This window comes from Gobio gobio (genome assembly GCF_949357685.1).
Source record: "Gobio gobio genome assembly, chromosome: 10".
In the NCBI taxonomy this organism is placed as follows: domain Eukaryota; kingdom Metazoa; phylum Chordata; class Actinopteri; order Cypriniformes; family Gobionidae; genus Gobio; species Gobio gobio.
In genome coordinates this window covers 24,006,726-24,031,948 of record NC_137116.1, presented here as the reverse complement: position 1 = coordinate 24,031,948, position 25,223 = coordinate 24,006,726, and the positions used below count along the sequence as shown (strand labels likewise).

At 37.3% G+C, this 25,223-nt stretch overlaps 1 protein-coding gene across 2 annotated transcripts in view; it reads right to left on the bottom strand.

Moving 5' to 3' along the window:
* pdlim2 (PDZ and LIM domain 2 (mystique)) overlaps positions 1 to 23,794 on the bottom strand; it is an 86,421-nt gene extending 62,627 nt beyond the window's left edge. Inside the window, exon 1 of one of the 2 annotated variants that reach the window (XM_079827939.1) lies at positions 23,473 to 23,794. The gene's annotated coding sequence lies outside the window, so the exon portion shown is untranslated. Of the gene's footprint in view, positions 1 to 14,412; positions 14,768 to 23,472 lie in introns of those variants that run through there. The other variant, XM_079827940.1, reaches the window with a different exon arrangement.
* Between the last annotated feature and the right edge of the window lie 1,429 nt (positions 23,795 to 25,223).

The window sequence follows — 25,223 nt, the reverse complement described above, 5'->3', positions numbered from 1 at the left end:
ACAAAAAAAGTGAAAAAATTTACACACACACACTTTCCCATTCATTTTCAATGTGGGGTCAATCTGACCCCGAGGGACTTGAACGGTAAAACATTTTTACACACCTTTAGAACAACCAAATCAAGCCCAGATTTTTTGTGAATGTTTAGATATAACATAATAATAAACATTATAGCATAATCTCTACCAGCTGATATCTTTCTACAGTCACACGGCATGGAGTATCATACCACATTTTAGCCCGGGGTTGGGACATTTTTGAGTGTCAGCCACCATTTTTTCAGCACCGTTCTTTGACGTCGGCTTGGTGTGTTCTGGGCTTTTACAGTACCAACTGTGTTTTGGAAGGACCACATGGTTCATACAACTCTGATAATGATGTAATTAAAGTAGGATTTAAAGAATTTGGACATGTAAACACTGAAGATAGGTCACTGTCTGTGTCATGCAGTCCTGAATTTAATATCAACAGGAGAAAGTGTGTGAAAGCTTAAAATTGGCTCCATTCACAGGACAAACATAAACCCACACCAAGTGCTGTCTCCCCTACCCACCATGACCCAGTTGGGGATACGGATGTCGCTGCATTCTTGGAGAGTTTGGTCCGAGTGAATGCAAATCTACCCCATCATTAGCGCTCCAGGCAATTAGCAGCCTTAACGATGCCTCTGTTCGGGAGGATCTCTCTTAATTACTGCGGCCTCCGGAGACTCTGGCTGCTCTGCGTTGTTATTGAGTTTATGTAATCACAGAAGGGGAGGCAGCCACATTTCCCTCCCTTCAGAACCTCAATTAGTCCAACATGTTAGTGGATCCTCGGCTCCTCTCATTAGCATCAGCTAAACAGAACGTTACTAGATTCACACAGAATCAATAAACGTGTCTTTTTGCACTGATTGTAGGATACTAATTCCTCTGTAAGGGATACATGTAAGGGATACATCCAGCCTGTTATGTTATAATCCATTATGAAAAATAAAAAACAATTTGTCCTGGCAACAAGACGTGTAGTCATTTTTAATACAGTCAGTCAGCTTTGTTATTGGCGATACGTTAAAATTTGCACTAAGTAATAAATGGATTAACATCTTTCTAGCCCTCTCATAGACACACATTAAAGGGTTAGTTCACCCAAAAATGAAAATTATGTCATTAATTACTCACCCTCATGTCGTTCGACACCCGTAAGACCTCCGTTCATATTCGGAACACAAATGAAGATATTTTTGTTGAAAGCTGATGGCTGAGAAAGGCTTCAGATAGGCCTCCATTGGCATTCAGTACATTTACACTCCCAAGACGCATAAAAGGCACTTAAAACGTTGTTACAAAGTCCATCTCACCACAGTGACTCTACAATAATTTTACGATGCGACGACAATAGTTTTTGTGCGCAAAAAAAAAAATCTAAATAACACCTTTATCCAACTTGTTATTGTCTTCCATGTGTGCCTCCACGACGCATGCGCGAGAATATGACGCAGACCCGGCGTTCGGACACATGACCCAGAAGCGATTTGTTTACGAGCAGAGGAAGACGCGCGTGTCTAAGCTGTTGGATTCTACATTGATCGTGCTTTAGGTCTCGGCGTAGTTCTCAAAATGGGGCTTAAGTGTGCATTTCATGGATTCCCGAACGCTGGCGCTACGTCATTCTCGCGCATGCGTCGTGGAGGCAAACACGGAAGACAATAACAACTTGGATAAAGGTGTTCTTTTGATTTTTTTTTTGCGCACAAAAACTATTGTCGTCGCATCGTAAAATTATTGTAGAGCCACTGTGGTGAGATAGACTTTGTAACAACGTTTTAAGTGCCTTTTATGGGTCTTGGGAGTATTAATGTACTGAATGCCAATGGAGGCCTATCTGAAGCCTTTCTCAGCCATCAGCTTTCAACTAAAATAAATTAATTTGTGTTACGAATATGAACGGAGGTCTTATGGGTGTTGAACGACATGAGGGTGAGTAATTAATGACAGAATTTTCATTTTTGGGTGAACTAACCCTTTAAGAGAGAGAAAAGCTGCAAAATGATTTAAAAGGTTAGATTTTATTTATGTTTTAACAGGCTGGCAAATCCAAAAGAGCTAGCCAGCTACACCACAATAAAACAGCGAGTTGTGTGAGTTAATTTCACTAACCTTTGTGGATGCAATGTCTAATAAAATGACGTTCCGGTCTCTTTAATTGTTTTCCACACATTCGTTGCATTTAGCGGATCCGACGATTTCAAACACGGCATCATGAAGCTTCGAAGTGTTATGAATCAGTGAGTCGAATCATGATTCGGATCGCGTGTCAAACCGCCAAACTGCTGAAATTTGGCGATCCAAACTGCTGAATCGACTCACTGATTCATAACGCTTCGAAGCTTCATGATGCCGTGTTTTGAAATCGTCATCACTATATAAGTCGTTATTTAGGGTTTTTTTGCGCACAAAAACTAATTCTCGTCACTCCATAAAGTTATTGTAGAACCACTGTAGTGAGATGGACTTTGTAACGACGTCTTTAGTACCTTTTAAGGGTCTTGAGAGTGAACCGTGCCATTGTGCCAATGGAGGCCTTTCAGAGCCATCAGATTTCAAATAAAATATCTTCATGTGTGTTCTGAAGATGAACGGAGGTCTTACGGGTGTCGAACGACATGAGGGTAAGTAATTAATGACAGAATTTTCATTTTTGGGTGAACTAACCCTTTAACATTATTAGCCACATTACGTTTTTGCATGCTAACTAACATCATTGTCGAACATTACCTATGCATTAGCACTGTATCCACAAGGCTATGGGAACTTGGCGGGTAATTTTATAAAAATCATTTGACTAACCAGATTTCATACCAGTGTTAATTTTGACAGCAAATTTTGATTTAGTTTTAGTCATAGTCTTTTGACTATAACATTTTAGGCATCTGAATTGTTTTAGTTTTAGTTGACTATAATAAGATTTTAGTAGATTCAATAGACTAAAATGCAGTACTTGTGGTCTGGCGTCTGAGAGGCAGCTTTCTGTGTGCACTTTCGTGTTGTCGCACTTTTTCAGACTTATCCACGTCTGCTCTTCTGAATTTTAACTTTTAAGTATGACCATGGTTGTGAATCTGGGAACTGCCGCCTTCTATTTTGCCATCAATTGATTAGTGTTCAAAAAAGAATTTGAAATCATTGAACTTCGTGTGATCCTACAAGAGTGATTACTGATAGGCTGTTTTAAAGAAGAAAACAAATCATCCACTGTCTTTCAAAGCGGCTATGACTTTCTACTTCGAGGGCCTTGATAGAAATGTAATGAAGTAAAAAGTACGATATTTCCTTCAAAACCACAAAAAAAACAAATAATAATCTTACCGACCCCACACATTTAAACAGTAGTGTATTTCCGAGACGACCATTAGACATTTGCCCACAAATGATTAATCAATATGTTCTATGTATTAATATAATATGCAAACACAGACATGCACAAAAGTTGGTCCGACAGCTGTTGCCAAATTTATTTTGCACTTAAAAAAAAAACCCCACAACAAACAAGATTTTGTACCTGGTTTTGAACTTTGTTACATTTTTCAAAGAAGTCATTTTCAATTGTAAATCACAAAGGGAAGGAAAGGCAGGAAGGGAAGCTGTGCAGGATAGAAATAGACATTGTTCAGCTGACTGGGAAAGTGAAAGTATTTGCATCTCAAAAATGTCAGGTTTAGGGGAGTCCATGTTTCCATGTTGACATTTGTTGGCATTTGCCAAAAGACCATTAGTTTAAGTTTCTTTGGCTTCAGCAGGAGGAAATTTAAGGAGATGTGAGCACGGAAAACTGGCAAACTGGTGAACCTGTAATGCGCAGCTGTGCTATTTAGATACATAGTAACTGCACCTTGGATTTCTTGCTGTTCTTATTCATTAACAGTGAAAGGAAATTGTGACTTGGCACAAATTTTTCAGTATTGAGCTAGGGCTGCACGATTAATCGAAAACAAACCAAAACTTGCAATTTTGAAATCTCAAAGGCTGCTATTTTTATTTTATTTTTAATTTACATTTAAAGACAACGTTTAATATGTTTTTACTCACTTCATATCGTCAGTCAAGTGTTTGAAATTTCCTATTGTGCGGTAATGTGGCTTTTTATCTCTGAATGCGGCAGACAATATATTATTTTATAGTATTCTATAGTGATAAAGGTGTTGATTAGCATTGCATTATAAATATACTTTATTATTACCCGAGATACCCGAGAAGGTTTGAAGTACTCAAATATACAATATATTTATTTTCACAGTCGTGTGTTTATTGTGTTCATATTTAATCAGTCAAAGCATTTCTAACTTCTTTAAGACCTTACTAATGATTTAAATCATAGGCTCCCTGCAAGTTTAAGTATAAGTATAAGAAGTTATGTTAAAATAAAATGGTAATCTCTCACAAAATAATATTTTATTTTATTTTAAATGACAGAGGCATTTAAATTAAGATATACATCATTAAATGCAAAAAGTCTGGCTGTGCTTAATGGGTACGTGTTTGTTATTTTAAACAACATTTTTAAAGAATAATTTTATAAAGATTAACTTGAAGTGACAACCATCAATTAATATTTTAAGTCCGTTTATGAAATATTTACATAGACGTTCAATGTGGATGAGCTTAAAGGGAGCACACTGAGCTTAATTGGAACAGCAAACATTTAAAAAGACAATTTTGTTAAATAAATAATCTAGGTCATGTATTAAGTTCATAAATATTTTAACATGAACAGCTATTATTGAAAATATATATGAAATTATACTTTTTTTGAAATAGTTGATTTTCATAGTAGTACAAGCTCACCTTACAATATTATGAAGTCTTTAAAAATTACAGCAGAGTAAAACCAAAGAACATCAAGAAACTGTTAATTTATAGTATAATGGATTTAAAAGTACAAGCCAGTAATGCCTGTGAAGTAAAATATTAGTGTAGCACACAGTCTTACAGCTAGTAAGCTAACAATGTTCTGTAGCATCTGCGCCATGTTGCTAAAACTATCTTTTGGATCGAACTGTAATTATTTCCCACATCCAGGTTCCAGACAGGTTATAATATGCAAAAGTCTAAACATCAATCTCTGATTGTCTGATTTAGTTCATGTCAGCATGATTCCATGTAAACTAGCAGACACCACGACACATCCCATCACGACAAAAGCTCACAGGTTAGGGCCTTCAGAGACTGGTATTACTGGTTCAAACCGAGATGACCAACTTTCCCACATCTTGCATGCTTTCACATGTGGACAGTCTCATAACATTTTTATTTTTGAGGCTCAAAACTACATCAAGTATGGTTTATTAGCAGGTATTTTTTTCCATCTAAAAGCTAGTGAGAGGATCTGAACGGAATGGTGATGAGGGTGAGTCACAGCTTTAGAACAGTGTAGTAGCTACCAGTGAAGCACTGAAATAAATTCAATACATTTCATTGTCATTCTATAAATTCCATTCTTAAAGTGAACTTCGAAACTAAAATATGTGATCGATTTGAAAGTCTACTTAAAGGGATAGCTCAACCAAAAATGAAAATAACTCCCCCTCAAGCCATCCTAGGTGCATATGACATTCTTCTTTCAGACAAATACGATCAGAGATATAGATATATATATATATATCCTGACTAATCCAAGCATTATAATGGCAGTGAATGTCAGCCCAAGTGCATCCATCCATTATAAAATGAATCCACACATTAACGCTAACCAATATAGACATTTATTAAAATCAACAAAAACAATGCAAACTCAATCGCTTATTACACTGTAAAAAAAAATTCAGGTCTCCAATTGAAAATTTTCTAGAGACTGATCACATCAAAATTTTTCAGTTTGCCAAATTGAATTTCTGTGAATTGATGCAATTTAATTCACAGAAATTTAATTTGGCCAACTGAAAAGTTTTGATGTGATCAGTCACTAGAAAATGTTAAATTGGAGACCAGAATTTTTTTTTTACAGTGTATGAACAGGATGCCTCAAATAAAAGTTAATCAGTCAAGGTACATCACAGTATTGTTGTTCGTTACCACGGTTAGCGGCTTCAGGTTTGAAAGTGTATGAAAAAAAATATCTATACACATGACAGGCAGCACAACAAAATAATAATAATAATAATAATAATAATAATAATTCACAAGAAAAGCAGCTTAAGGTGTACCAGGTTATCTAAAGGTTCAGTGTGTTGTATTTATGAGGATCTATTGACAGAAATGCAATATAATATACATAACTGTTTTCAGTGGAGTATAAAGACCTTACATAATGTACCATTATGTTTTTATTCCCTTAGCATGAGCCATTTCTATCTCCATACACTGCGGGTCCCCTTACAGTGAAATCGCCATTTTGCGCCGTCATGCTTCTCTACAGAGCGCTAGTCACTCTCTGCTCTCTCCGACGACGACATGTGCAACCTCACCGCTAGATGGCGCTAAAAAAAAAAATTCACACTGCAACTTTAAGGTAATTCTACTTGTTAGGATATTGAGGGTATTTGGGATCTGACCTGTTGTTGTGAAGTAAGTTTAACATGTTAATATCAGCAGGGATTTTCCCTTATAACCAATAGTATAACAATTAAGAAATAAGCAAGCTATCATTGTAATATTCCAGTTTAAAAACGAACACATGCAAGGTCTAAGGTAAAGTTAAACGATTTTGCTTTCTGCTTTAGATACATGCAATAATGTATTTTTAAACAAACATCAAAAATGTTTTTTTAAAAATATAAAGCAAAAAAAAAAAAGCAAATAAAACGTAAATGGCTATTTCCAGTGTCAACTTGCAGAAGCTGTATCGTTTAGATGACTAATCTAGCACATCCCTACTAACCACGATAACTTAAACTCAAAGTAGAACGTTTTATGGCATTTTTTACCTAAATTGCAATGGCTGAAATTTCAGTGCATCCCTACATCAAAATCTATCAAGCTCCAGTGCCTGGAGGTCTGTATTCTGAACTACATCCTGAAGAAAAAAATATTCTGAGCCAAGGCTGAGAGACTGAATCTAGCAGGACATAAGTCAAAAACATTTGCGCAGTTACAACCCTTTCACATCCAAGTGAGGGGGTGTTAGTGTCTGTGAAAGAGAGAACCTATAAAGCTGCCTTTTTTGTACGGTATGTTGGCACTCAGTTTAAACTTGAGAAGGTCAGAGGATTTCTAAAGGAAAGGCTAAAGAACTAGTGAAACATTATATAGCAAACGTTAGTTTTTAGCACCTATCATTACAAAGTTAGTTTGATAATGGAGAAAGGGTAGAATCTCACAAAACCTGTCAAGAACATGGAGTCATATTTCACCCCAACTTGTTTTTTTATAAAAGACGTTATAGCCTATTTTAGTACTAATGACATTTTGCATTGCGACATTCTCAGAACAAATAGGCTAGTCCGCCTAAAATACAAGAAGAAGAACTTAAGGAATTCTACAGTAAGTTAAAAACAAACTAAATGAAATCAGTTAATTGTATACTGAATTTTGAATCGAATCCAATTGAAACATATATCAAACCAATTTAAATCAAGTAAAAATTATTTGTGATTAGTGATTTTTACAATACAGTTTCAAAGCAGCTTTTTCTGAAAATCATGCATCTTAAACCATGTCCTAACCCAGTGTTTCCCAACCGGGGTGCCGCACGAGAGCAGGGGTGCAGTGTAAAAGTCCTTCAAATAAATATATATTTTTTTTTCACATTTTTCAAATAATTCTCTCTTTGTAAACTTTGTTCAATGCATGCGAGTGCTGCCGTATCATTTTCGCCGTCATCACCCGGGTTTAGTGCCAGAAGACGCGAATGAGAAGTCGCGCGCGCTGTGAGAAAATTTGTCTGTGCACTCATCCGAAAGCGCGCACACGTCTCACAGCGCGCAAATATTGAGTTCTCTTTCAAGTCTTGCTCTTGAACAGACAAACTCACACAAAAAGTATGTCAACATGTCCATCTTGATGAGTATTATAGCAGACATAGTCAGTATATGTCTTAAGTAAACTTTATACAGTCAAGAAAGACGACGCATATCCATGCATTAGGTCTAAAAGGGGCAGTAGCCTTTACTGCTGTCTGTTTAAAGGGTTAGTTCACCCAAAAATGAAAATTCTGTCATTAATTACTCACCCTCATGTCGTTGGACACCCGTAAGACCTCCGTTCATATTCGGAACACAAATGAAGATATTTTAGTTGAAAGCTGATGGCTGAGAAAGGCTTCACACAGGCCTCCATTGGCATTCAGTACATTGACACTTCCAAGATCCATGAAAGGCACTTAAAACGTCGTTACAAAGTCTATCTCACCACAGTGGCTCTACAATAATCATACAATGCGACGACAATAGTTTTTGTGCGCAAAAAAAAATCAAAATAACACCTTTATCCAACTTGTTCTCGACTTCCGTGTATGCCTCCACGACGCATGCGCGAGAATATGACGCAGATCCGGCGTTCGGACATATGACCCAGAAGCGATTTGTTTACGAGCAGAGGAAGACGCGCGTGTCTAAGCTGTTGGATTCTACATTGATCGTGCTTTAGGTCTCGGCGTAGTGCTCAAAATGGGGTTAGAGTGTGCATTTCATGGAATCCCGAGCCCCGGCGCTACGTCATATTCTCGCGCATGCGTCGTGGAGACACACGCGGAAGGCAATAACAAGCTGGATAAAGGTGTTCTTTTGATTTTTTTTTGCGCACAAAAACTATTGTCGTCGCATTGTATGATTATTGTAGAGCCACTGTGGTGAGATAGACTTTGTAACGACGTTTTAAGTGCCTTTCATGGATCTTGGAAGTGTCAATGTACTGAATGCCAATGGAGGCCTGTGTGAAGCCTTTCTCAGCATCAGCTTTACACTAAAATATCTTCATTTGTGTTCCGAATATGAACGGAGGTCTTACGGGTGTCCAACGACATGAGGGTGAGTAATTAATGACAGAATTTTCATTTTTGGGTGAACTAACCCTTTAATGTCAAACAACAAAGACAAGGACATCACTCACTGCTCTTGATTGAATAGCTTTTGTAAGTTTAATAGGATTAATCTTTAATTTATACAGTAATATGCAATGTTATTTTACATTTGATCAATTTCTGTACCTGAAAACTAATGTTAGACGTAGCCTACCTGAAAAACATAGTTTATTTTATTATTAGGCCTATCTTTGCTCAGTAGTATTTATTTGTGCTGCTGCTTGTATTTAAATAATTTGTTCTTATTATTTTCTTTATTTTTATTTGACAGTAGTCCTTTTTTTCCCTGAACATAGTAAATACTGAACCGTACCGAAACCGTGAACCTAAAACCTTGATACAAACAGAGCCGTGAGCAATCTGTACCGTTACACCCTCGCATGCGTAGCGTATGCGAGGGGGTGCCACAAAATGGAGAGAATTTTCAAAGGGTGTCATGACTGAAAAGAGGTTGGGAAACACTGTCCTAACCAACGCAATGCGATAAGATTCCAGCAAAAAGCAACTGTCTGTCCATACCACACGTGATGCAACGAGACCCAAAATAAAAATAAATTAAAAAAATTCACAGCCAGAAGAGTGTGTGGGTGGGCTCTCTCTGCAACATGGATTAGCACGTAACCAAATTCATAAATATTACACCATTAGCCTATTAAAAATACATACAGAGTGACTGAAACAATCTTTGTCATGGAATATAGACTGCTTTGCTAGGTTGACAGATTGAACGTTCTTGTTTCCTTCTATTTAATTTCAAGATCTGAGGTGAATTATCCATTGTTGCGGTAAAACTTTACAATAAGGTTCCTTAGTTAACATTAGTTAACTACATTAGTTAACATGAACTAATAATTAACTGCACCTATAAAAGCATTTATCTTTGTTAATGTTAATTTCAACATTTACTAATGCTTTATTCAAATCTTGCTAACATTAGTTAATGCACTGTGAACTAACATGAACAAACCATGAACAGCTGTATTTTTATTACATCTGAACACAGGTGTTGTTCATGGTTAGTTCATGTTAACTAATGCATTAACTAACGTTAACTAATACAACCTTATTGTAAAGTGTTACCAATGTTGCCTTCACTATAAAAAGGTAGTGCAAAATGATATTCAAACTCACAAAAGATGCTTTTAACATTAAATAAAGCACAAACAGTGCCTGGGATTATCAATCTTGTCATACTTTGTATGTTGTCGTTACAGTCACGACGCTACAGAAAAATAGAAACTGTTTCTAAAAAAGAAGGGTTGCATATTGCCATCACAGGAAGGATAAAAACTCTGAATAACATGAAAAAGATACCCTTTATCACGTGTTGCAGCCTCATGTTGTATTAGGACACGTGTTAGTTGCATTTAGTAGATTTAGAGCTGTGCGATTTTGTTGAGTTAACTTCTTTCAACGATATAAACAATCAAGCAGGTATGATACAGTATGTAATATGCTGTATACTGGTAAGGTTGGATATGCTTATAGTTGTAGGTTGGAGTTTTTAGTTTGTTGTGTGGTAATGTTAAGGATTATGAAACCTGGAAGGTTTTTTTGTGGTGTAGTGACAAGCCTAATTACCATTTGTTGATATTACCACGGTTAAATAATGCATATAAATGACAGGGTTAAAATTTCGATCTCACAACCCTAAGTAACTGAGGAGTTTATTGAAAGTCATGGCATAATATTTCTATATAACAGTGTACATCATCCATAATGTCACAACTATAGTCCACTAGCCAAAGGCAACTGTGGGAAGGAACTAAAAACTCAAATGCTATTTTGCATTACTTAAATGAGAATTTAATAGAAATGTTGTCAATTTTGCATAACTGTCATGAAAGTAACGGTACAATGCATAATTATATTCTCTTTAAGCAAAATATAATTTCTTTCTTGAAATACGATCCAGACATGTTCTTGGCAAATTCTGTGAGATTAATTCAGCTGGACAAGAGATTTGCTTGATTTCCAGATCTACTCCTGATTTTTGCCATTTAGTTCTAAATTACGATTACCTTGTCAAGCATTTTTTAATTCTTTCCCACCATAGCGCTAATCAGTATTCTCAGATGCTACTCAGAAATGCTTACAGAAAGCCTATACTCTGCTTCATTCACAGTAAAAACCAAGTGACCAGACAGTAAGGTCAGCCAGAATGCTCTCAGACTCTAAAAAGAAACAAAAAAGGCTATTGAAACTCAAATTAACCCTATATAGTCCATGTGAGCATCATATCTACTGCTTTAAGAAATGTCTGAACGCTTAGTTCTGCAGTAATTACGGTTCCTGTAACCGCTCAAACTGAATCTTCTTTATGGCCTACAGTCTAGAAACCATCCAAGGTACTTTACAAAAACTGTTTCCTCACCTCATGTTTATCATAAAGCTCTCCCAAATCAAAATAGTCTGAGTATCCTGTTTAAACAAGTTAAATAGTGTTGAGTTTAGCCAAAGCAATTGTCGTGCCTTGCCGTTTCCACACACATTTACCCTGAGGTACATATCTGGCATTTAATCAAGAAAAATTGTGACATGTTAAATAAAGCATGATTATTTTATTTATTTTCACACTGGAAACACCTTAAGTGACTCATCATGGACTAAAAAGCTGTTCTCCAAGAGTAATGGGAAAAGATGCCAATTTCAGTATTCAGATCTGTGGGAAAGTTATTATATCAAAAGCAGTTCTATAACAGTTTTGAATGAAGTGAATGTCTTCAGTCGTTGCTTGAGTGCCTGTGTGAACCAATATTCCTAAACATTGCCATCATTTGACTGGTGTTGTTTTGGATCACAATTGAACAATTCTGGTGAAAGATGTGAATGAGAATCCCAGTATAACAACACATGATCAAAACTACAGATGTGGCATGGAATATTAGCATAGACTCCCTCTCACACACACACACACGCTCTAAAATAGCCATGATAGTTCCACATTTCATTTTTCAAGGAATACAGAGGATTTAATTATTATGCACACACACACTTATCCACAAATGTTGCCTTTTAAATTAACTTTAGAACAAATCATATTTAGACCGTCTCAGGAAGTAGACAGTTTTTCCATTCTATTAATGTTGAAAACATTGCTGTTAGCAGAAAAACTTGAAGACTTTAAAAAGTCCCCTACAACTGAACACGAACACCGAATTTAGCATTAATAATTTAAGAAAAATAACTTATTACTGGATAATTACTGGGAAAAAAAACACAAAACAACATTTATTTGAGAATTATTAGATGCTACCTACAAGCCATTATTTATTAATATTTAACAAAGGATTAGTTCACCTTCAAATGATTTACTTACCCTCAAGACATACAGGTGTATATGACTTTCCTCTTTCTGATGAACACAATTAGGGTTATATAAATAAATATCCTGATGTTTCCAACCTTTATAAATGGCAGTGAACGGGGCTCACATTGAAATTAGTTTGAAGCTCAAAAAAAGTACATCTATCCATCGTAAACGTGCTCCACACGGCTCCGGGGGGTTAATAAAGGCCTTCTGGAGTGAATCGATGGGTTTGTGTAAGAAAAATATCAATATTTAACAAGTATAGTACAATATCGCCTTCAGTATTCAACTTATGAAGAAAGTGTAACGCCTCTCGCAGTTCAGAACGCTACTTCCAACATCATACATCACGCCAATTACGCTTTCTTCATAATATGGAAGGCGATCTGGCGGAAGCTGGATATTTAACTTTATAACATGTTAAATATGGATATCTTTCTTAGACAACCCTATCGATTTGCTTCAGAAGGCCTTTATTAACCCCTTGGAGCATGTTTATGATTGATGGATGCACTGTTTTGAGCTGCCACGTTCACAACCATTATAAAGCTTGGAAACATCAGGATATGTATTAATATAACTCCGATTGTGTATACATATACACCTAGGATGTCTTGAAAATAAAAAATAAATATTTAAAAGTAAATCATTGGGTAATTTTCATTTTAAAGTGAACTAATCCTTTAATACTATTAGTTCTGGCTATCGATGTGAACTAAACACTCCCCTGCCATCACCACAGACTTCTATGTGACTTTTCAAAGTCACACTTGAAAAGTGTGTCAACTAAATGCATTTAAATTTAACATTTGGCAGATGCTTTCATCCAAAGCTTGCATTGCTAGCACCTTTACCACAAATAATGTGACCAGGGTGTGTTCAGAGTTTATAATTACTCAACAGACGTAGAAAATATTTCGAATCAAGTATTACAGTTAAAAAGATTCAAAGTATGAGCTGTTCAGTAACCAATCCATACACTGATTCTAGTCTTGCAGCACACCCCAAATCTACTAAACATACTGTGCTTTTTCTCACATGATCCACTCCCATGAGTGAGCTTAACAGTCACACCTGCCCAACACGCACCCAGTCAGTACAGCAGTGCACTAATGCCACAGCAACACAACACCTCCCCATTCTGGTTAAAAAAAAGCCAGAATAAAACATTCCCCACATTCTTATCACATTCAATGTCATTGAGTCAACACTACTACCTTTCATCCCATTAATGATGAAGAAACATCAAACAACACGGTACAACGTGAAGAAGAAAAGAACGCAAAGGGCGTTGGATGGGGACGAACAATAGAAGAGATGACCTCAGTCTGAATAATGGACATTGTGTTGGTATTTGAAAATTTCATCTAATGAATCATTACAATTCCACATTCCAGTATCGTCTAATTACCGCGAGTTTTCGATTTTTAGTTGCTTAACAGCCTAGGAGTGAATCGTTTATGTTTGATATGTTTGGCTGCCATAGAAACGGAACAAGAAAGATATTATGATCATGACTCAAGAGCAGGAGGTATTCACAAGCTCTTCGTTCTGACAAGTATGATACATTCTTCCCCACAGGCCACAAAGTCACAAAAAGCTTGGGGGGGGGAAATAGAAAAGAAAATGATTAGTTAATAGGCTACTATGGTGGTCCTTTGCTTTACAACCCATATTAAATGCAAAACTGTCACGACAGCAAAGTTTCAGTAGTTTATACCAATACCAGTAAAATGTCATGTTTCGATACAACAAAATCAAATATTCCTTAATGCTACTGAACATTACTAAAATGGGTCAAATGAAAATGTATTTAAATTAAAAGTTGCATAAAATAATTTTTTTTTAATTTAAGTTAATAAATCACATTACATTAAAAGTGAAATTAAAATGTTAAATTGAATCCAAATTAAGTTAAATTTAAATTTAAAAGTGTATGACAAGTTAAATTTGAATCAAATTCATTTAAATCCAAATTAAATTACATTAAAAGTTAGATAAAATATAATTCAATTACAATTGAATCCACATTAAGTTCCATTTAAAGATGAAAACTAAGGGTTAAAAGTTCAATAAAACTTCTTAAATAAGCAACTTTGCTCACCTCAATAGATAAAATCTCAATCCAGATCCAGTGTGCAGGTTTCTCCTTTGAGCTTTCCAGACACTACCATAAGGACAGGATTGCACGGATTTATACATGCAGACACGGTCATGAATTCAGATCATCTGAACTGTCTCCATAACAATGATAGGCAGTGGCTAAACTGTCTCTTTTTGCAGAGGAAGTGGTGAGAGGAGACCCAGTTTTTGGTAAAGTGTGGCTGGAATAGAGCATAAGTTTTAGGCTCCAATTACAGCACAGAAAACACAGGGTAGATTTCTCCCTGAAGAGAGAAACTGTGGTGGTGCAGACAGACATACGCCATCATTACGACTACTATATTATCCTGTTCACTGACTTTAAATAAGAACATAGACAGCCTTTTAACTGCTACAAAACAGGGACAGCACACAGGAAATGTGGTAAGACAGACAACCAGCAACAAGATACCACATTATGCGCGCAAACAACTGAAAGTACTAGAAATGAGAAACACAACCACTCTCCAGCATGCCGAGTGTGATCTCTAGTGAGTGCACTGCAGAGAGTGACAAACGGCTGGATGTTGCCCTAATATGGGTGTACATTATGTTAATAACTGTGCACACTCATTAAAGATGCAGTCGCACTTCACAGTTAAGTGAAAATGCAAACTCATGCAAAGTAGTGTCTCGCCTTCGGAAGTTCAAGTTTGATGCACTTGCGAATTCATACAGCAAGAGTCAATGAGAATCTAAACATCAAACATTTACCTTGTTTGACCTGTTTGTTTAAAGAGAAAGTAGATGGTACATTTTCATATTTGGATTTTATGATTTGTGATTTATTACAAAATAGCCCTAGAGGGTGACATCATATCCTGTTGTCAAATTCCTTGCGACCTTCATTTGCTCAAAGTGTAGGCCTATGTGTGAACGCACCTTTGTATAATCTGGATTATTCACCTTCAGAACTAGCCTTAAAGACTAATTTGTGCCTGTGCACCTCCTTGCGCGATAATATTCTCTGCACATAAAAGAAAAGATATGAATTGAGAGTATCTTTCATCATCAACAGATCATATCAGAATGTGCCGTTTCCTTTCTATTTGAACACATGGTGCAAATTCTTGCTAAACCAAAGAGAGACCAGAACTTTTGCATATGCTAAAAACATCCACACAAAAAAAACCCTGCTATTTTCGAAGGAAAAAAAGCTCTGTTTGCTGCCCACTATGAAATAAATATCAGAATATGAAACTGCATGGAATTGTTGTTTTGTATGGGATGCTATTTTGTGGTCCAGTGGACTATCAAAACCATAAGTGGTACTGCACTACTTGCCTTGGTGGTCTCTGTACATGGCTGATTTATTGTACAGCTGACAGGGTTTTAGTGCAGAGACGGAGTGCAATTATAAGACATGTTTGTGGATGTTATGTCTTCCACAGCCTATTAGCACTCTATATCTGCATAGAGAGCAAGAATGCATCATTCTCAAAGAAAGAGGCTCATTGGATTGGAATCGACCCCAAGTCTAGGTCTGATCCAACCGATTAAATTTATAGGGCCGATTTCACAAACAGGTCCTAGATTAATTCAGGATTAGGATTTAGCTCAATTAGGACATTTAAGTAGCTTTTTTTAAACGTGCCTTTGAAGAAAAAACCATTACTTGTGTGCATCTTGAGACAAAACAATGGTCAAAGCCCATTATTAATATTACTTCTAATGAAGTCTTATTGGTAGAAATTTGTCAGTTGCCATTTTTAGTTTACTCTGTACTGTTACTTTTCATTTTATTTTGATTTTGCACTACTGACTGAGCTATTTTAGCATTTATACATCAGTGGCCTGTTGCACAAAGCTGGTTTCAGTTGCTACCAAAGTAAGTTCAAGATTAGTTTGAGCAAACTCTGTTTTTTCGGGCTCAAAAAGGTGGATTGGTTTTTAGCAGTGTTCATAACCATAGCCATAGCAGTGTTCATAACCAACTTACACTACACGGCTAACCTACTCTGGAGCAGGTTTTCGTCTGGGTTCGAGATCGCAAACCCAAACTGGACCAATCAGCTGCAAGTAAAGATGCAATAAAGCCACACCCCCTGTATCTCTCGTTCCAAATTAAAGCAGTTTATAGTGAAAAAACTTTAGAGACAAAATTGCTCAGCTTTTGGTGCTAATTATTTATTATATTTAAATTATAATTTATTTTAATTCATATAATATAAGTATTATATTAATTGACAGGTAGCCAAATATTAATATAAACATAATACATACATTCATAATTATTTTAAACAACGTGTATTCATTTGAGCGCTTTGTGAACCTATAATTATAAGGCATATTTCTTTGATTCACATCATGCATTGATATAGTCAGATCTTCTTTTAGCTGCCTTCTCAAACTTTCGCTGTAGCAGTGTTTATTCCTGCTTTGTAAACACATTTAATTTCATAATAATTTTCTTCAGAAGATTCAGAAGTGAATCAAACGGACATGATTGGCTGTTTGCCGCACGTGTCACACTTTCAGGTGTATGCGCTTCAGACTTAATCGCAAACTCTGGAGAATGTTTATACCAAGCTTTGAGAGACCGTTGAACTTGATCTAAACCAGGTTGGATTTATCTGGATTTGTCAACTCTAAACCTACTCTGAAACTCAGAGTTTGTTCAGCCAGCTTTATGCAACAGGCCTCTGCAGTTTTATTGATATTTTGAATTGGCTAGTATTTTTATATTTTTAATATAGCTTAGTAATTTTGTTGCACTTTCATCATTATTTGTTTTAGCTTTTTTGTTACTATTAAAGTGTCGCATTGTGGTTTTTCGAAAATTACCCATCATGCAGTGTGTAATATAGCTATTTGTGAATGTAAAAGGTCTGCAAAGTTTTAAAGTTCAAAGTACACAGCAAAGTTATTGTCTCCTAAAAGAAAGAATTGATTCTGAACTGCTGAAAGTTCCAATCTCGCTTCCTGTTACATACCTATGTAACAATGTAACATTTGCATAATGCCAGCCTATGCTCTTCATTGGCTGCCTGCGAATAGCATCTACTTTGACCCATTAAAAAAAAAAAAAAGATTGGATCGGGAAGGCTCTGGCTATAGAGAGATATTCAAATGTTGCCAGACTCTTTGAGAAATGAAGTGATGTGCATTGTATATTATGAGAAAATTAAAGTGGTTATTGACCTTGAATGCATGTAAACTTACTTAAAGGGGTGGTAAAACACATTCTTTTGAAGGCTTGACTGTGTTTGTGGGGTGCACTGTAACATGTGTTCATGCTTCGTTTGAAAAAAAATTGCCTTTTTTTTCATATATTTGACCTTTATTCTACACTGCTCTGTCCCTCCTTGTAAAACGGTCTGATGCTTTCCGGGTTGTATGAAGCCAGTCCCTCAAAAATACGCGATGGGCTCAGATTGGTTAGCTGGCCCAGTGTGTTGTGATTCGCTAACCGCCTAGTGCACGTATGTCGGAAACGTCACGCCCCTTACCTTTATCGGAGGCTGTGCTTTGGTCAGTGTTAGAAACAACGGCGTCAATAAAACCATACCAATCTGAGCCCGAATCAGACCCAGAACATTTGAGTGAAGATGATCGAGCAGAACCTGTTCAGTCCTCAAGAGTAAAGACTGCGGATCTATAGTGATCGCTACTGAATGGCACTTTAACTTTTGTATTTTTAGAACGATTATGGCCAAATATCTGTCACAAGAACTAACCCAAAACAAACACTAAGCACTGGCTTTAACTAGTAAGTTAGCCAAATCACACACAGAACCATGTTTAGCATGCCTGTAGATAAACAATACATAAAAGCTCTAATCAAAGAATCATTTACACTAATGCCAGGTTCGCTGTTGAGATTTTAACGTTAGTGTTTGTAACGATAGGTGTTCGTCGGATAACGTTAAGTATGAATGAGCATTTAACAGACTGGTTTGCAGAACAGCGTTGTCATCTGTTTACTTCCTTGCTACAACCTATTACAGGAAAACACATCGATGAAAAATAAATCAGACTTACAGGTTGTGGCCCGTGAACAGCTTCTGTTTGTAAATCCAGCTTTCAGGACAAGCCGTTGTGCATATCCTGTATTGAACTCGCGAAGTTTGTGTTGTCCTCCGTGAAATGTGCAGCGCGCGCGTCATGCATCCACGCACCGGCAGTGTTTTTTTCACGCAGCTGACGTTGTGCAAATCTGGCATTGAAATCGCGAAGACGGTGGATGTTTTCCTCCGTGGATGTGCTGCAGGGAGGCCTGCGCGCGCCTGATTCCCCGCTGACTCAAACACACGTGCATATAACATGTTTTATGTTAAACGCTCTGCAACGCACCCCCGTCCCTATGAAGGCTGAACAGAGCAAGTACCCCAGACCTGCAATCCGGATGAAAATAACAGCGTTTCCTTGGCATCGCGGCAACAACACTCCAGCCTACTATACCACAACAGCGCCGCGATACAAAATGGCCTCACCCCCCCTTATTTAATATTCTCGGAGGAGGGGTTTATGTAAATATTGAGCCTGGTGATGTCACCAACCCTGGAGGAATGTGTGTAGTCGCCTACTGGCCGTTTGCTGTAGTCCTTAGAAACTGATTTCTTTAAAAGCAAATATCTCCCTTTGCTTTAAACTTTGAACGTTGTAACTTTGCAGATGTTGTTTATGCTCAAGCAGCAACATTACACGTTAGCTAAAGTTAGAATAGTGAAATCGTGGTTTACCACCCCTTTAAGGAGACCTCTAACAAAATTAGGAACCTTTAAAATAGCATAACAAGAACACTTTAACGTTTCATTCAGGTTTTTCAGTTTTACTTTTATTGCTTCAACTTAAACTTATTTCAGTTAGTTGCCAAGGTAACATTTCTAATTTTCATCTTTGTTTTACTTGTTTTTCATGTTTTTAATAGTTAATGATGATCCTGTGACTGAAATAATGTATTCATACTTGCTTATTCACAATATTGTTTGCAGAGCCAATATATGCCACACCAAAAAAGTACACTAAACTGAAAAATAGACAACATGCAAATTAATTATTTCCCTATTTATTAGGGCTGTTGCTAGTTTAATTATTTGTTCTTTTTTTATTATTGACTGTTTACTTGTCTTTAATAATCTTTTAAATTTATATTAGTAGTTTTAGATGTGGTATTGAAATTGGAATCGAGAATTGTTCAATTTCACTGGTATTTAAAATTGTATCATAACCTTATTTATTACAATACAAGGATACATGGATAAAAAAAAATAAAAAAAAATACATTTTATTCATTATTTTGTGGTGGAGCCAGTGAAAATTGTGGGTGTGTTTCAATCATTTTGAAATAAATGGTCGACTCCCTGATCAGTGCTCTGACTACTGAACTAGGGAGCTGATTGAGACGCACCCTATATCATTAAATTCCGTGAATCGAAAATCAAGAATCAAATCAAATTGAGATCTTGTGAATCGAATCGGGACATCTGTATCTGTACCCAACCCTAATTTTGAGGTGATGGAAGTTGGGTAAAGCAAAATAATGCCTGCTATAAACTGTGAGATTTATAAGATCATTACAAATCCCACTGTACGACATGGCTCTAATAAACTTGGGTAAGACATGCATGTAGACTATTGAATAAGGTTGTTACTGTTAGTATAGAAGAATAAAATGTCATCAGCATGCACTAGTGGAAAACAATTAGAGCAAGAGGAATCGCACTATGACAATTGTAAAAAAAAGAGGTGGTAAGTAGTTTTAAGTTTTAGCACCATGTCGTGTTGATCATTTTATGTTGCATTTTTATTGACTAGCCAGCAGATGCAAGTCGTAGACGCAAACACACTGTTAGATGATCATGCTACATTTCTGACACTCAGACAATGATCGCAGACTATCTTTGGTTGCAAGTCCATGACAACAGCCATCTTTGAACCTCTCTCACTGTACGACACAGGACCCCCGGTTAGAAGCCACGACCACAGAAATCGCCATGATTGGTCATCTTTCGTCTGGGACAGCCCAGGGATGACTGAGAAGAATTGCACAGGTGGAGACAATAGAGAGGTACAAAAGCACTTCCAATGGGTTTGGTCATTGCATTGACACGTGAATACAGAAACATGCCTGGCTTTTTCCCCATTCATTCAAAAGTACTGCTCAGTCATCATTCACATTCAGAGCCCAGCCGCAAAACTGCTTTCTGCTCACTTTAAACCTGCAGAGAGTTGCGTTACAGCAACAACACATGAGCAGCTGGTAGAAACTGGTGATTTTTTTTTTAAATATAACTTCTGATAAGCCAGACATCTATATTCATTTCTGAGGCTGACCAATGCACATTTGGACAGTGTTGATGCCTTCACGTGTTAAGCTGTAACCCTTCACATTATTCTGCATAACTGAATCCAAAATATTCCACTCTGTCCTGAGGTAAAACCTCAACCAGCATACAAGACAATCCACTGCATACATACCCTCAAAATAGTAAAAACAACCGTGTTTCTCAACAGTCTATTAAAGAAATTCATTTTCAAAACCATATGAGCTACCTGACAATCATCATAGGCACATCAAATGAAATGTTCCCACTAAATGCAGTGCATAAAACTCAATTTTCCTCTTTTCCCTCCCTATTCTAGCTTATGCTACTCTAAGTAATGTCCAAAACTTAGTATTTCAGGCACTTTTTGTGATATTTCGCCTCTTCATGACGGATCGCTTCCTGTATTCCTCAGCTGTACGTCGCTTTGGATAAAAGCGTCTGCTAAATGTATAAATGTAAATGTAAAATGAATAAAAGTACAGAATCTCTTAAAAGGATAGTTCACCCAAAAATGAAAATTAGCCCATGATTTACTCACCCTCAACTCATTCTAGGTGTATGAGACTTATTTCAGACTAATACAATCAGAATTATATAAAAAAAAAAGTGTCCTGGCTCTTACAAGCATTATAATGGCAGTGAATGGGTGTTTATGTTTTGAACTCCATAAAAGTGCATCTATCCATCATAAAAGTAATTAATGCGGCTCCAGGAGGTTAATAACAGACGTGTCAAAAGTATCAACATTCATTACTCGGGTAGAAGTTTAGATACTAGGATTTAAAAAGACTTCTGTAGAAGTATCAACTCAAGCTTTTTACTTAAGTAAAAGTAATGGTTTCAAATCTACTTAAAGTATAAAAGTAAATGTAATGTAAGGGGAAAAAATGCCGTTAAGGACATAAGCTTAGGCCGCGCCACAGGGGCCTATAGTGCAGTATCCCACCTTCTCAAAAACACATTAAACTTGCCTCCTCTTTTTTTTACATAATGACTATAATGTTATATTAAAATGTTAATGTTGAAACATTTGGGATACACTAGGCTAACTGTTTCTAATGTATGCCCATTGAAAATGAACGCATTTTAGTACAATGCAAATACATTAAAGAACCATATGTGTACTACTGAGCATTTAGTGATTTGTCTCATGTGCAGGAGCGAAGGATCATGTAAACCAAAAGGGTGTCGGAATGGTATACGTTTATACTTCTCATCCAACCTCAATCAAATTCACTCTATCTGGATAGTTGATGGTTTTTTACGATGACAAGCCGGAATGAAAACAAGCTGAAATGAAACAGGAGTAATGAGGCTATTTTTAAAATGTAAGGAGTAGTAAAAGTGTAGTAAAAGTAAAAGTCGGCTGAAAAATAATAACTTCAGTAAAGTATAGATACCCAAAATTTCTACTTAAGTAAGGTAACAAAGTATTTGTACTTCATTACTTGACACCTCTGGTTAATAAAGGCCTTCTGAAGCGAAGCAATGCATTTGTGTAAGAAAAATATCCATATTTAAAACTTTACAAACTGTAATCTCTAACTGTCGTACGCGCGTTCCAGCGTATGACACAGGCGTAGCATAATTTCCGGTGACGAACACAGAAGTGCAAAACTTGGTCCGTGAGAACTAGCATATTCTCACAGGAGCATCCTACGTCATAAACTGGAACGCCAGTCTCTCGTGAACGCGCGTACGACAATTAGCGGAAGTTAGAGATTACAGTTTGTAAAGTATTAAATATGGATATTTTTCTTACACAAACGAACAACTTCGCTTCAGAAGTCCCCCCCCCCCCCCCCGGAGCCGTATGGATTACTTTTATGATGGATAGATGCACTTTTATGGACTTCAACATTATAAACCTTGGATTAGCAGGACATTTTTTTTATACAACTCTGATAGAAAGAAGAAAGTCATATACACCTAGGATGACTTAAGGGTGAGTAAATCATGGGCTAATTTTCATTTTTGGGTGAACTCTCCCTTTAAAATGTACATTATGCCAAATACTTTTTCTGGTCTCTCTTCACTACCGTTTGAATTCTGAGTCTATTATAACATGACATGTTTTAAAGCTTTAGATGGAATAACATCTGGTTATATTTTAAACTCAACTCCTCCTCAGTCCTGTTTAAAGTGTAAGGGTGTCCCAAGGTTTTTCACAATCCATTAGGACCTCCACCTCCATCAAAGTCAACATGTTTTAAACCCACAGTCTCATTTGTTCTCTTTGGTCTTTGTTAGTGCATAATGTGCAATAATTGTTTGAAACCTTTACTATTGTTATCTATTTCTTAAATGTGTCTAGATTAATCTTCTTAAATGTACAGTAGCCTGTTCTATTTTTGAAGTTTAAAAAAAAAAAAACTGCTTTAAAAATAAACTGTGAAGTATCCCACTGACTGTGCTTTGAGTGATGGAGAACTACATGCTCATATTCCTCTGAATGAAGCTGCAGTGTTCCAGCTGTTGTGTCGATTTACATGGCACATTAGACGCATTTCATCACTTAACAACTTGAAACGCTCCTTTTGTCGTCAATGTCTGAATTGGACAGCCAGGTTTTTCAGTAAAAGCTCCGGATGCAATATAACAATTGTGTTGCGGCAGTAACAATGACAGACTAAATGATGCTGAACTGATGCCTCACCTGAAGTACGCAAACAATTTTATAAATATGTGTATACAACCTACAAACAAAATATTTCTGATAAACTTATAGAATTGGGGGAAAACCAAGCGCTTACCTGGTAAAGAGTTGGCGCGCGGTGAGGAGTGTAATCACAACGCTGGGTTTGACACCTGTGCGGATGACGTCAAAACCACGCACGCGTCCTGTGTGAGAGCGGAGAATTGCAGCCCTTTTCTTCCACAAAGTCACTCTGTCAGTTTCCTGATGCAGATCTGATTGAGACACTTTAAGCGCGTCAGTTTTTAGGTCGTGCGCTCCATGTGACCAAATTCCCACACCGCCCAGTTTTTTTCAAACTTTTCCCAAGAATGTTTTCGCTGTAGAGATGATGGAGCATCATGCGCGCGGTCCTCGCTCTCATGCCACGTGTTGCTGTCAAAATAAAGGCTGGGGGTGGGCACGCGAGGGTGGCACGCGGGGCGTGTCGAGTAGGTGGGATGAAACAGAAATATGATTTTAAAAAACAATTATTATGAGACTCCGTGCTAGTGCGCCACCTGTTGGCGATGATAAATAAAGGGGAAATATTCTTTATTCTCAGTTTAAACTTAGCTTAGGCCTACACATTTAGATTGAAGATTCTAAAGTCACTTTATACTACCGTTTCGAACTTTTGTGGTCAGTAAGATTTAAGTAGTACCAAAAACTGCATATAGTAGGCTATATACAGTATAATATTATATACACCGGTCAGGCATAACATTATGACCACTGACAGGTGAAGTGAATAACACTGATTATCTCCTCATCACGGCACCTGTTAGTGGGAGGGATTTATTAGGCAGCAAGTGAATTTTTTTTCCCTCAAAGTTTATGTGTTAGAAGCAGGAAAAATGTGCAAGCATAAGGATTTGAGCGAGTTTGACAAGGGCTCTTGTGGGGTGTTCCCAGTCTGCAGTGGTCAGTATCTATCAAAAGTGGTCCAAGGAAGGAACAGTGGTGAACCGGTGACAGGGTCATGGGCGGCCAAGGCTCATTGATGCACGTGTGGTCAGATCAAACAGATGATCTACTGTAGCTCAGATTGCTCAAGTTCAAATCTGGTTCTGATAGAAATGTGTCACAATACACAGTGCATCACAGTTTATTGCGTGTGGGGCTGCATAGCCACAGACCAGCCAAGGTACCAATGCTGATCCCTGTCCACCGTCGAAAGCGCCAACAGTGGGCACGTGAGCATCAGAACTGGACCACGGAGCAATGGAAGAAGGTGGCCTAGTCTGATGAATCACGTTTTCTTTTACATCACGTGGATGGCCGGGTGTGTGAGCGTCGCTTACTTGGAGAACACATGGCACCAGGATGCACTATGGGAAGAAGGCAAGCTGTCGGAAGGAAGTGTGATGCTTTGGGCAATATTCTGCTGGGAAACCTTGGGTCCTGCCATCCATGTGGATGTTACTTTGACACGTACCACCTACCTAAGCTTTGTTGCAGACCATGTACACCTTTTCATAGAAAAGGTATTCCCTGGTGTCTGTGTCACTGTGGCAGGAATGGTTTGAGGAGCACAATGAGTTTGAGGTGTTGACTTGGCCGCCATATTCCCCAGATCTCAATCCAATCGAGCATCTGTGGGATGTGCTGAACAAACAAGTCCGATCCATGGAGGCCCCGCCTCACAACTTACAGGACTTAAAGGATCTGCTGCTAACATCTTGGTGCCAGATACCACAGCACACCTTCAGGGGTCTAGTGGAGTCCATGCATCGACGGGTCTGGGCTGTTTTGGCAGCAAAAGTGGGACCAACACAATATTAGGATATATGTACTGTATATGTTAGTAATTTAATTGCAATAATTTGC